Source organism: Lepisosteus oculatus, unplaced genomic scaffold (assembly GCF_040954835.1).
Source record: "Lepisosteus oculatus isolate fLepOcu1 unplaced genomic scaffold, fLepOcu1.hap2 HAP2_SCAFFOLD_67, whole genome shotgun sequence".
In the NCBI taxonomy this organism is placed as follows: Eukaryota; Metazoa; Chordata; class Actinopteri; order Semionotiformes; family Lepisosteidae; genus Lepisosteus; species Lepisosteus oculatus.
In genome coordinates, this window is record NW_027168224.1 from 32,501 (window position 1) to 47,033 (window position 14,533).

General features: G+C 40.4%; 4 non-coding genes across 4 annotated transcripts; 3 read left to right on the forward strand and 1 right to left on the reverse strand.

The window, feature by feature from the left end:
- Positions 1–626: 626 nt before the first annotated feature.
- trnar-acg (transfer RNA arginine (anticodon ACG)) lies at positions 627–699 on the forward strand. Its single transcript has one exon. It is a non-coding gene; the product is annotated as a tRNA-Arg (tRNA).
- A 2,452-nt stretch (positions 700–3,151) lies between these two features.
- trnar-ucu (transfer RNA arginine (anticodon UCU)) lies at positions 3,152–3,224 on the forward strand. The gene has a single exon. It is a non-coding gene; the product is annotated as a tRNA-Arg (tRNA).
- A 4,658-nt stretch (positions 3,225–7,882) lies between these two features.
- Positions 7,883–7,955, forward strand: trnar-ucg (transfer RNA arginine (anticodon UCG)). Its single transcript has one exon. It is a non-coding gene; the product is annotated as a tRNA-Arg (tRNA).
- Positions 7,956–14,451: 6,496 nt separating this feature from the next.
- On the reverse strand, positions 14,452–14,525 carry trnai-gau (transfer RNA isoleucine (anticodon GAU)). The gene has a single exon. It is a non-coding gene; the product is annotated as a tRNA-Ile (tRNA).
- Between the last annotated feature and the right edge of the window lie 8 nt (positions 14,526–14,533).

The window sequence follows — 14,533 nt, forward strand, 5'->3', positions numbered from 1 at the left end:
AAGATCACTGAGGGATCCACAGTATGTGGACCCTCCGTGCGCCATCAGTCCGCACTCCGGACTCTGAATCCTGCCATCCAAGTTAAGATCTCGGCGGAACCTGAGGCGCAGTTCCTTCTTAAAACGTAATCTGGTGAGCATTTCTAGAATCGTACTTGTATAGATGCAGCCTTTAATGTGTTGCTAGGTTAAAATTGATGACTTCTTGAACTTCAGTAGGCAACTGCCCTCTTGATTTCGGATTTAATTTCTTTATTACAGGGGCGCTTTTATGAAGACAGAGTCATGTTCAGGTACTTTTCTTGATGGAGGAAGCATATTTCGGACTCTGTGATCTGCTCACCTGGAAAGGTCTGCTGTACTACTACAAGAGAGAAGTAGAGTCTGGAAGAAGGGACAATTTTATGATGCTTTGGAAGATAATGTTTTTTTTTTCTTTGAAATCGAAATGAATCAGAATATCAGTGCAAAAGACAGACTCTTGGTTTGGTTTGAGATATGGTTTTAAAACAGACAAAATGTAGAAAACAGGTCTTTCTCACTTTTGGTAAAGAATGGACCGGGGGTAATATTTTACTAGTTGCAGTGCTGATCTCACTGGGTTACAGTCCTGCAGTGTCACACCGGGGCCAGTGGCGCAATGGATAACGCGTCTGACTACGGATCAGGAGATTGCAGGTTCGACTCCTGCCTGGCTCGGGTCGTTTTTAAACGCATCTGGCTACTCCCTAAGTAGTCTGTGCTACTTACTGCATTGTAATCGTACCCGGTAAGAGATTTCCTTCATGTAAATGAACTGCACCTGACAGCTTTAGAAAAACACCTGGGCTCAGTACGGTGCTGAGAGCTCAGCGTTGCTGTTCTAATTAGCACGCACTGCATCGGCTATGAGCCCGAACCTTTCAATTATTCCGATCAGTAAGTCAACACGTAGTCCACGTGAACGGTAGAAATATTCTCTTGTCTGTCTCTTGTTTGTATAGAACTGAATGTCCCTGACAATGTTCTGTTAGTTTTAATTGAAGAACGGCATTTGTGTTCAAATATACCAGACAAGTTTATGTAACTGCTCATGCGACACTCAGTTGTAATTAGTCAAGAAATAAAGTCGAACAACAGCTGCGGGTTTGATTCTGAACGTATGAGATTGCAGCGCCTTTTACTTCCATTGACAAATGATAGAGATTCGAAGAGAGATCCTTCAGACCAGCAAGCAAACCCACGGCTATTTCGGTTTTCTATCTAGGCAACGTTGGTGTCTGCAATAGCATACATGAAAGCGTGATGCAATTTCTGTGGCTACATTTGTTGCACGTCATGCACAGTAAGAGTGTTTCTAACACCAAATAAAAAGTCAACAATTAGCGATCACGCCTTCTCCTCAGTTAACCCACTGAAACCCTTGCTGTTAACAGTTCTTTACTGCGTGCTTTACCAGCACCTACATATCGTGTCGGTTCTTTCAGCTTTATTCATTAGGTTTTCAAAGGTATAAGTAGAGCACCAGAGGTGCGAACGCAAAATGTGTGGTTATCTGAAGAATTGATTTCAATGGCAGCGGGTCCAAGCGATTTCGCGTTGTTATAGTACCAGGAAAGGAGAAGCGGCACTTCGCCTCTGCCGTGCAGGCACAAGGCGACGTGCGGCAGACGCCGGAGTCGGCAGGTTTCGAACCTGCGCGGGGAAGCCCCAACGCATTTCGAGCCCATCGCCTTAACCACTCGAGCACGACAAATGCGAACTCGCCGCCGCCGTATTCCTCCTATAATCAAACACGGACTGCGAGGTGGCTGCGGAAACCTTTTTAAAGTTGCTCTCCGTTAAAAAAAAATACCTTTCACAAGATTCGTGCCGGCAGACAGACACGCCTCAGAGGGTTTAAGGCTGGCTTCACGTTCAAATGATAAAGTCCCCCAGTCCGGATGTCAAAACGCAACTTTGGCAGACAGAAAAAAACATCAACAAACCAAAAATGTGGACAAGGATTTTACAAGCTGCACCACACTGCACTTTCAAAAGCATTTACATTCGTGTTAGACGCAGGAATTGCCTTTGATTTGCGCGCTTACGAACGCCATGGAAAACGAAACAAAACTAAAGCCCTCAGCTCCTGCACTTGATTATAGTCCCGTTACGTGTCGAAGCAGGAATTTACGTCATCCTACCACTGTAACACGGGGAATAGAGGGAAATGAGCACAAGCTACGAATTGTCTCAATCACTCCCTACAGTAGTAAGACGCCTGGAAGCGTGCACCCCCATCATTAATCTTTGCGCATCTGTGCAAGGTAAACTCTGGAGCAGTCTCTGAAACGGCTCAAAGGAAACACGTGATTGATTCCATGTGCATCTGGGGTTCATTTCTTATTTACATTTAATTCAAGGGAAAGGCTTGGGTCAGTTTCAGACGGCCTCCAACAGCGAGATTCAAGCGCCCCACCTTCAGCCCAATCTGCGCCGCCAGAACGCCAACGGCTCCTCTGGTCTCTGGGGTGCGGTTGTGACCCCGTAACCTAAAGTGTTGGTGGCAGACAAATGGAGACTAACAGGTGATGTCCTAGGACATGACTACATTGTGACACTCGGTGGGGATGGTGACCATTGCTTGGAAAAGAGTGCGAGGCCCCTTTAGAAAAACATTTTGTTAACAGGCATTCTGCCTTAGTCCAAACACCTATAGCTTGCAAAGCACATGCTATTAGACAGGCACCTCTGCAAGACCTTAAGAGTCTCTTAAACTAGTGATAGTAAGGTGTTCCCAATGGGCGATGTTTGGCTTTCAAATCATCTCTCTGTGGAAGCGCCGAGATGCAGCTGTTTAAGGCTTAGAAGCAGCTGACTGTTTCACTACCTAGCGGATTACTGTCAGTCAGGGAGCTCAGAGGTGAAAAGCCTGTCTGAGAAACAATTCGCCGTCAATCAGTTCAATATGTTCCGTACCAGCTCGGCGCACCTGAGATCATCTTGGTAGCCGTGTAGCTCAGATGAGTGAGAGCGTGTGTGTGTGCACCACCGTGATTGGATGCCGGTCCTTCTCAGGTCACAGTAAACCTTCTGCTGCCTAACTTTCCTAATTTTGGGGATCCCTTTGAAAAAGCAAAGGAAAAAAAAAAACTGGCTCTTCATCAGCGTGATCGACCCAACCCAGTGTGTCCCAGTGGCCTAATGGATAAGGCACTGGCCTTCTAAGCCAGGGATTGTGGGTTCGAGTCCCATCTGGGGTGCTCCTGTCCCATTTTGAGCGTACAAATGTCCTTGTGATTTGCAAAGCTGCAACCCCACCTTACTCAGTGAGCGTCTCTGCTTTTTTCTCACATACAGTTGGGAGAAAAACTTTTGTAAACAGCCCTTCGGAATGATGTGGATTTCTGCATGAATGGCTCCTAACATGTGATCTTATCTTTATCTAAGTCATAATAATCAATAAAGAGAGTCTGATTTAACAAACAACACACGCCCAACATTTGACATTGCTGTTTTAACAAAACAGCCTCCGCCATGCTTCCCAGGTGGGATGAGGTTTTGGAGTTGGTATGCAGTGTTTTGTTATCTCCAAACATAACGCTGTGCACATTTACCAACAAGTTCAACTTTTGTCACGTCTGTCCACAGAACATTGTTCCAGGAGTTGCTGTGGAACATCCATGTGGTCTTTAGCAAACTTGAGAGGGGCAGTGGTGGTTTTTTTTGGGGGGAGAGCAGTGGTTTCCTCCATGGTGACCTCGCATGATCACCACTCCTGTTCAGATTTTTCTTATGGTGGACTCATGAACACAGACGTAAGACAAAGTCAACCACCTGTTCGCTAGATCCCATCCCCACTCAGCTAGTCAAAGATTCCCTCGAAGGACTGGCAGGACCTATAATTAGTATGATGAATGCATCGCTTGCGTCAGGCGTTGTACCTGATCAATTTAAGGTAGCGGTTGTTAGACCGCTCCTTAAGAAGTCAAATTTGGATCCACAAGTTCTTAACAACTACAGGCCTGTCTCAAAGGTCCCATTTCAATCTAAAAGTCTTGGGAGAATAGTTGTTGCCCAACGTCAATCGTATCTGGATTCAAATAATATACTTGAGAAATTTCAGTCTGGTTTCTGAAACTGCATTAACAAGAGTCGTAAATGATATTCTCTTAGCTACTGATGCGGGGAATACAACAGTGCTTGTGCTTTTAGATCTTAGAGCTGCCTTTGACACGGTTGACCTCTCTGTTTTGTTACACAGGCTTGAGTTTGAGGTTGGCTTATCTGGAACCGTCCTTCAGTGGTTTACTTCACATTTTACTCATCGTTTTCATTATGTTCAAATATCTAATAATTGTACTGCTTCATCAATGTCACCAGTTCAATTTGGGGTACCAGAAGATCAGTGCTGGGACCAATATTGCTCTCTCTCTCTACATGCTGCTGATAGGTAGGATAATATGAAAAAATAATATGAACTTTCATTCATATGCTGATGACACTCAAATAAACATTTTGTTTACACCAAACGACAACTCTTCTATTATCAGTTTAGTTAAATGCATTAAGGAAGGAAATACTTGGATGTGTGAAAACTTTTTGTTACTCAACTCTGAGAAAACTGAGGATCTGTTGATCGGAGGCAACAATACTGATAGGACTACTATAACTTCAGCACTTAACTCAGAGGATTTAAACATTTGCCTCAAAGAGACAGCACGTTACCTAGGCGGCATATTAGACACAAGGCTCTTAACAACTTGCATTGTTAAGTGCCTTGGGACAACCTTGTTGTGAAAGGCGCTATATAGAAATACATTGATTTGAATTGAATTGACAATGTAAAATGTTGTGTGTGTTGTTTGTTAAACAAGACTGTCTTTATTTATCAAAAAATAAAAGGAATTTGCTAGGAATGCAAACGTTAGGTTGCGCTTCTTCATGCTGCATCGTCGGCATGAGTGGAGCTTTTTAAACGTCTGTACTTACTGTGCCCCATAAGAAATCGTTTGTCCCCGTTCAAAAGAGATTGTGCGATGTCCTGCAGTGTTCGCAAAGTAAACCTTTGACAGTTTGAAAAGAGGAATTTATTCTGCTTCCTGTGCGTGCAGTAGTTACAAAGTTGAACGTCTTTACACGATTTGCTGCAGTTTTCAGTGGGCGGGCTTTGTCAGATGGCTTGGAAAAACGCACTGTGTTTCGGCTCGGGAAACATCATGAGAAGTGTCCTGCATGTTTTCTGTGTATAGCTGTCTTTTAACGCATACAGAATTCATTCGAAATCATTGATTTCTCCAATTAACAAGGGTCCCTTAAAAGATGAGTCAAAGTAACGTCTAATCGGATTAGTTTCCTTAGAGCTGGTTCAGAGTTTGCTCAAGAGTTTACCTTTCACAGATGCGCAAAGAAGAATGTTGGGGGTGCATGCTTCAAGGTGCCTTACAGCTGTAGGGAGTGATTCGAGATTCGAGACGATTCGTGCCGTGTGCTCGTTCCCATATACCGTACGCCCCGGGGTGCAGTGCTAGGATGACGTAAAATACCGCTCGGGCACGTAACGGCGTTATATGCAAGTGCGGGACGTGAGGGTTTTCGTTTGTTCATTTTGTTTTGTTTTGCTCTGCTTTGCTTTGTTTCTTGGTCAAGAGGCGTAAGGTAAGTCGTAATCCAGGGAGAACACTGGTGGCAAACAGTCCGAGGTGAGAGGCGAGGTCCAAAGTCGAAAAGGCAGAAGGGGAGTCCAATATCCAGAATAAACGAGGTAATGGAAAAAACGCCAGGTAGAGCTCTCAAGGAGTAGACTCAATACCAGCGGGAAGCAGATAAAGATGGTAAAAATAGCACTGCGTACCGCACGGTGGAGTGTGTGCAGGTGGGTAAACTCGTGCGGCGGCGTTTGTTAATAATCACCCGCTGCTGGTGCTGTTTAGATTGCTTAAGAGTTGGTCTTAACTGCCTGGCGGTCATGACAAGCTCCTCTTTAAGCTGTGGTTTAGTTTTGCATTCATGTGTTTCTAGAGCAGTTATTTATGGGGGTGGGTGGGTCTTTCACAGAGGCTCAGGACAAATCCCCTGCATGAAAGTCTACTGTGTGCGTTCAAACAGTCACAGGTTAAGAGCCAGGCAGGAGGACAATGGACAGAAGAAGCAACGAACTAAAAATAAAAGAACGAATATGAAAAAGCCACCATCTTTTTCTTTTTGACATTTTCCGACTTTCATGCAAGCCAGGACAAAGTTGCTCGTAGCTACTTGTGGATTCAAATACTCTATCGAGTGCTTTGATGAGTTTTTGCAATTTGATTGTCGTCCTGTCAGCCTGTTTCTGTTTTTTTTTTCAATCTAGTGATGGAAAGTAAGAGGGAAATGATGGAGCAATCAATAACCGCTCCGGAAAAATGGCAGAAAGAAATGGCCCGTCACTAAGGACATTTGTGAAGCAGAGGAGTGACATCACCACAAAGGCGACTTATTCTGCTGATCGTTTTAGTGAATAATGATTGAGGCGTGTTAAGAGAAAGGTAGCTGCGTCAGCATGCTTAGGCTGCAAAGGATAAAGCAAAGGTTTACTCCATGCTGAAAAGAGAAGAAAAGAAGCACAACGTTTCGGCTGTGGAGCCTTCTGCGCCATCTTCTTTAGCAATGGTGATGATGTTTACATTGGAAAAACTGAGACACGCATACTGGAGGGGCTTGAACCACCAACTTTTCAGCACCACAGAGTCTGACAGTCTTTTGTGCGCCCTACATTTGCAGGTTTATGGTCAAAGAAAACAATCACTTGCACTTCTTGCAGCCGGCAATCTTTTTCCACTGACAACCAAGAAATGGATTTCATCTTTCACAAGCTGTATGGATTTCTTCAAAAACAAGTTATTCCAGAAAGGAAATGAATTCTTGCATTAAACTGAACCAAGCTGTACATGTTTGTCTGAAATGAGATATGCGGCACAACAAGACACGGAGAGAGGCACCGCTGGTATTCAGACCCAGGATCGCCTGCTTACTAGGCAGGCACTTTAAGCCACTAGGGAACAGCGCCAGCAGAGCACCGTGCTTTTACAGACACTTGGACACATCTGCGTTCGGTGTGCACTTAATCTGCTCTCTGAGCCCCTTGCCTCCGTCCCATTTAATAGCAGAACTGACGCCAAGAGAAATGATGAGAAATGGCATTTATCGGGCACTTCTCATGTCCAAGGAGCTCAATGCCCTTGACACCTCCCCAAGGCGACAGAGCTGTGCATTCTTTGGCGACAACATTTTTTCTTTTGTTTTATTTCTATACTTATTGATAGAATAAAAACGATATGTCATGTACTGTAAGGGAAATGTCTCTTTTCATGGGGAAAGCTAGCACCAGCAAATGTTGTGTTTAGAAGAAGTGATTTAACATGACACGTGACCTAATTTACCGGAGCAAAAGCTCACCCAGCAAGCCCTGCTTTACTTCTACAGGAGAGAAGTACTGTAGAGTCTGCAAGATGTTCAGCTGGGTAGCTACGTCAGCATGCCTCGGCTGCAAAGGAACAAGTAATAGGTTTATTGCATGCTGAAAAGAGAAGAACGGAAACACAGCGTTTCGGCCGTGAGGTCTTCTCACACCTGAAGAAGCCTCACACCTGTAAAAGGCTCCATGGTTTTCTTTCTTCTCTTTTCAACATGGAATACACCTATTGTCTGCAAGATGTGACAATTTCACGGTGTTTTGGAAGAAAACCTTTTTTCTTTGAATTCAAAATCAATCAGAATTTCAGCACGACACACCAACACTTTTTCTGTTTTAAGGAGATGATATTTTAAACCTGATAAAAATAGTAGGAAACACAAGTTTCTTGCTGTGAAAATTTAGATGGGGAAGTGTACTACTGGTAGCAGTGTAGAGCTCTCTGTGGTGGAATGCAAACACATGTTCTATGGGCCAGTGGCGTAATGGATTACGCGTCTGACTTCGGATCAGAAGATTGTAGGTTCGAGTCCTGCCTGGTTCGTGAGGCTTTTAAACCTCTCAGGTTCCTCGGTAACAGGTTGCCGTCATGTATATGAACTATAGAAAAGCATCTGCCACAACCCGTAAATTAGCACGCAAGTGCGGGCTAGTTAACACAGAACTGTATGGAGATCATCTCCAGCTCCGAGCTCAATTGCAATGAAAAAACATGCAGAACAGAACTGGAGAGCAGCTGAATTTGTGCTCAGTAGGGTGGGGAGGACTCAGCATTGCTATTGTTCTAATTGGCATGAACTGCAGGGGATCTGAATCAGAACACGTCACTTAGTTCGATCATTGCGTCAATATGTAGGCCACGTTAATATAGAATTATTACTTTGTCTGTCTCGTCTTTGTATATAGGTGAATGTCCCTGACAATTTCATGTTAGTTTTTAAGAACGACATTGGTGCTAATATATACATATATAGCATATAAGGAACACGTAAAAGTTTAGTCCATGTTGAAAAGATAAGAAAACCGCCACAACGTTTCATCTCGGAATAAATCTTTACTTGTTGTTTTGCAGCCTACCCATTCTGACCTAACTCCTCCCTTGAAATTCCCTAACAGATAAGGGTACGTAACGGCTCATGCGATGCTCAGTTGCAATTTGTCCCAAAACAAACAAGAACAGCAGCTGAGGGTTTGAGTTTGAACATGCACTGTATTAAAGCAGCTTTTATTCCCATTGATAAATGCTAGATATTCCTACAGAGATTCTCCAGGTAGTAAGCGATTCCTGTTTCTGTTTCTATTTCTGTTTCATATATATATATACAGTATATATACAGTATTGTACTATTATTATATAATTGTTACACTGTGGCTGTGTTGTGTGTGTTAAGCTGCTGTTGCACTGCAATTTCCCTCACGGGATCAATAAAGTATCTATCTATAAGAAGACATTACCAACAACGACCACAAGATGGAGATATTGTCTAGACATTACCAACAACGACCACAAGATGGAGATATTGTCCAAAGAGGCAAGCAGGGCAAAGCCGCGATAAGGTAAAATCATTTTTTGTAAGAGATTGCTGTCAGAATGCACATCCGTATCCCAAACAGAATCTCTAGTAAAATATGATCATTTGTGAAACAGGCAATTGAGTGTCTGCTACAATATGATTGCTACAGATGCAGCCATTCAAAATGCGCGGGCGTACGCTGTACGCAGTCTACCACAAGTTACCGGTAAATACCGCGAGTTACCGGTAAATACCGCTAGCAAAATAATAGTATCCGGAATTTCCGCAAGGTGGAGCTAATAAAGCTCAACTTCTCATGTTTGAGCTGTAGCCATCAAAGTCTTTAATGAAGATATTACTAATAGTATTAATAATAAATGAACTTGGACAAGCTGTAAACTCAAAGTATTGCCCTGGTCCACATTATTTTTTTCATTGCCCGTCTTTGTAAAAGTAACACCACAGCATTTCGCAATCACGCATTTTTTTCCAATCATGCAATGTACAGTAATTTTTGAGAATCGATTCACCATGCCTTTCACATGCTCATAAAAGAGGTTGATTTAGGAACATAAACATATTACCGTATGCAAACTTTACTGTATACAGTTTGTATATGTATATGTATATGTATATTTAATGTCTTAACTGTGCCCGTTTAAGTATTGAATATTTATATGGAATTTTACCACTGAAGGGAAATCTTAGTGCCTGAGCATAAAAAGAATAGGAGCATACTGGAACACGTGTGAAGGCCATAAACGATATTAATTTTGGAACATAAACATACAGTATATGGCTGGTCTCGGTACTTTAAAGAAAACATACACGAAACATGGTTTCATTATGACCAGAATCGGTCTTGAGATATTTTTAACTTGATTTACAGTATTTGAGAGGTATGTCTTGACACCGATACTACGTAAATACTCCTCACGTATATGTTTCTAGGTTTATATTATGCATTTCATACGGTCAAATTGCTTTTGAGCAACTGATAAGAAGCGCGAAACGGTATGCCCAGGGCGTTTTAGTTTTCGTTTTGTTTTAATGCAGTGCAGTGGATTGATTAGAGATATCAAGTACATACAAGTCATTTTTTAAATGTTGTAGTTCGTCTTGTAAAAATGTTACAAGTACATCATCTGTCAACAATTACACAGGTTCTGTTTCCATATTGCGGTTTTTGGTTACGTAATATTATTTTCTAATTTCACGTTGTGAATATATGATTTGGGCAAACAGAGCCGCAAAGAAGTACATTATGGGTTGTTGTTGTTTTTTTGCAGTTTTATCTAAAATAAGCGATGCTTAAACCTTTGTCTGATTCTTGTGAAACTATCCACACGACAGTTACCTAGGAGTTGACTTCAGTGATGTCACTGATGGGATGTTTCTAAAAATCCATCCTCTGTAAAACATCTTCTCTAGTTGTTCTGCATATGTATTCGCTAATGAAGCTGTGTTTTTCTGAGCCTGGTTCTCTACATTTCTGTATGAACCAGCTTAGAGGGCTAAAGACAGCTTGTGTTTAAATTGAGTGTAAGGTAATTTATGCTTCTAAAGTCATGGTCAGCATTTATTATTGTACTGTGCTGTAAACTTCTTCTGTGCCTAATTACATTATTTTATAGTCGATAATGTTTCTGTAGTGCTTTTTCAGCCCTCAGCATGTGTCTGCGCTGGTGGTGCTGTGGGTTAGGTTCCTGACTCCTATGTCACATGGTCTGTGGTTGAATCTCATGGAACTATGACTTTAATTTTTAACAAACATTTCTTTGAAAAAATGAAACATTTCCCTTGGTCAGAGATTAAATAAAACCTCACTTGCATCAAAACAAATTTATATTTCTAAATATCACAACATGATCGAATTTACGTCTTTTTAATAACAATGAATAGTCACCTATGCGTTACAAAATAAACATTTATATTGATTTGAATTGCGTTTTGATTTAAATCGTAAACGCGTGTTTAAATATATGTGTTTAAAGGCGATATACTGTATAAAAGCGCTGATTCTTATGGAATGTGTTCGGCCGGGGATTCAAAAAAAATATTTTTTTTAATCGCGTATCTAAGGAAAATTGCAGTATAACTTTGTTCATGCACAAACAGTGGCATGTTACATTATAATTTGGGTGTCTCCTCTTGCCAGAAAGCTCTAAATTGCATTTTGAGTGCGGTTTTTGACTTTTTCTAAATTGCAACCCATAAATAAAGCTGATACAGTTTAGACTTACTGTATTCTAAACTGTATTACAACATCACATTGGACAATGCAACGTAAATTGCAAAAATGCACTTGGAATCTATCCTAGCCCTACTATGAAAATTATTTAAACTGCGACACTTATCATTCATCTTTAAATAAACTTTATTTTATATAGCGTTTTAAGCGAATAGGTAATTAGATTGCTCATAAACCTAATCGCTTTTTCTACATAAACACAGCGTGATTGCTCTCTGAAAATGGTTTTTTCTTTATATTTAGGCTCAGATTTCAACTATAGATCGTATTATTATGAACTTTCTTGGAAAAATGTCTTTTATGTAAACCATGTTTGCTATTAATTCATTTAGGGCTAAAATACGTTCATTGTCTTCCAATCGAGTCGAGTTGACATTGGAAGCTTGCCACGCCCGGACTGTTACACCAACGCATTAGCATGTTGAAGCGATTTCATTGAGGAGGCCATCTACTAGTTAACACTGTACTTCCTACTTTGAAAATACCTGTGAAATTGGTTTAATTCGTCACAGCCAGCACTCCGGCAGAGAGGGGGGTTGTACTCGTTAATGTCTGATGACATACAAGTGGAAAGATTACAGATTTTAACCGTCTTTTTTCTGAACCAGGGAAAATCTGATCATGTTTCTCTATAACAATAATAAAAAACTTTATTTTCAATTATTTTACATATCCCGCTTGCACATCGCATGACTTTAATAAATCTATTCTTTATTAATACTAAATAAATAATACTAAAAATACTTCAGCAAATAGGTCACTTGATTTTTGGAATAATTCCAAATAGCACAATGATCCACTGGCATCCCTGAAGTCTGTTTAGTGCATAATCTTCCAAATACAATCACTAAGCAATTATAAGAATTATACCATCCTACTTCTTTGTGATATCCTGTAAAAACTAAACCTATTTTTATAAGGCTTTTACTCAAAAGATTTCCAAACACACAAAGCATTTGTGAAGTACTATAGTATTTCTAAAGGTTACTGGTACAACATCAATCATTAAAGCTTAACAATAAAGTTTAGATTGCTGACTATGGACTAACTACATTAACTAACTGCAATGCAACACTATACATTTTACAAGAATATCTGGTTGAATTCTTGCATTTGTAGCCAATTTAATGCGAGAGAAATAAGCCAATTTAATTATTTCACAAAAAATAATGTGATATAAAATGGATGTTTTTAACTTTATTGTAGTGTTTTAGAAACTAATATGTCTTCAAAAATGGTTGTTTTTCACTCCTAGGAATGAAAGCTGTTGTTATATAATGTTTATTTTCAAATTTTGAAAAATCAAAGGATTCTAGCTTTCTCCCCTTTCAGGCATCGGACACAGAGAACCTCATGGTTTTCCTAAAAATCATTTTTTATGTTCCCTGGTGTTCCAAACTTAGTTTTAATCAATTTTAATTTGTTATTATGTTAAAAACAGGGTAATAAATTTCTAATTGGACTATAAATAATGTCATATTGTCTGCTATAAAACTGATGTTTTCAACTCTATTGTAGAGATTCTAGAATCAACTAATAGAGAATTGAAATAAAAAAGGGCATAAGAAAACATTACCAACAACGACCACAAGATGGAGATATTGTCTAGACATTACCAACAACGACCACAAGATGGAGATATTGTCCAAAGAGGCAAGAAGGGCAAAGCTGCGATAAGGTAAAATCATTTTTTGAAAGAGATTGCTGTCAGAATGCACAACTGAATCCCAAACAGAATCTCTAGTCAAATATGATCATTTGTGAAACAGGCAAATGAGTTTCTCAGGTGCCCATTGCTCATTTTCAGACACATTTATGCAATACTTTCACCATGCGTTGAGCAATAGGGATTAAAGATACCAGAGGTAAGGTTTAAAAGTGATTCTGAGGTGCAACACATCAGCGATACAGCTAGGCATCTGAAATGCGGGGTTTGAGAGCCCTTCAGGGAACACCGTACCCTAAAGGTACCAGAAGTCCACTAGTATAAGCATTAAGTCACTGTCACCCCTGTTACAATGTGATTGCTACATATCTTCATTTCTTTGGTTTTTAAGGAGTAAGAGTGCAGGGGGTCTAAATCTGCGATCCAGTGTGTTGAAGTATTTCACAACACTACCTGTAGCCCGTATGGAAATAAATACTAATTCTGATTATTGCCCTGGGCATGTACCAATAAATCACTGAGCATATATCACTGTGTTGAAGCTAGAGACCTGTATGTAATATTATGGTGCTAAAATGTCATTTTCACATATATTAATGTAATAAATGATTGCTTATGCTTAATAAACAAATCTAATTAAAATAAAAACTTAAGTTTTGTATTTGTCTTGTACCATAGAACATGATTTTCTTTGTATTTCAAGCCCACAAAGTGTCCAAATGATGCACGACATGATATAAGGAAGATTATCACATGAAAAATCGGTATTATCTTTCTCATGAAAATGCATTCCTTTCATTACCTTTTAATTTTTAAAATGAACTCAAGTTGTGTATAATGTAATAATTTAAGTAGAATAGATTCTAATAATATAATGATCCAGTGTGTTGCACTACTTCACTGCTTCACTGTTCTATGCCGTCTGGAAATAAATCCTCAGACTGCTTACTGCCCTGGGCTTGTACCAATAAATTACAGGAGCACATCTATATATCACTGCGTTGAAGCAGGAGACACACAATCACTGCAAACACATCCTAAATACAGTGTTCCAGCACCTTTGACCTCATCCAGAACGTATCATTTCTTGAAAGGGATTGCTGTCTGAATGCACATCTGAATCCCAAACAGAATCTCTAGTAAAATACGATCATTTGTGAAACAGGCAAATGACTGTCTCAGGGGCCCATTCCTCATTCTCAAGACACATGTATGCAGTACGTACACCATGCATTGAGCAAAAGGGATCAAAGACACCACAGGTAAGGTTAGAATTCATTCTGACTATATTCTAAAATATTGGACTCATATTCTTATGATGGCAGACATGATGCTGCGTTTAAAACCGGGGTTAATGGACATTATATGACTGTCAATTCTGTTTTGTTTTGGAGACACTTGGCTGCCTATATGGTACAGTGCAGCGTGAAGGAAACATTTTCCAAAACTGTGTCAGCTCAAAAGTTGTAAGAGAACCTCTCCAGCTGCTTTAACTCTCTTCATTTTTGTCATTTAATTGTCTGTCGGCACTATGTGGCAGCGTTGCATGACAACCCATCTCACCACGGAAAGGAACCTAACAGCTTTGGTAAGAGAGGAGAAAAGGACCTGGCCAGTAAGGGGCTCGAACCCACGACTTTGACGTTATCAGCACCATGCTCTAACCAACTGAGCTAACCGGCCTCACGACA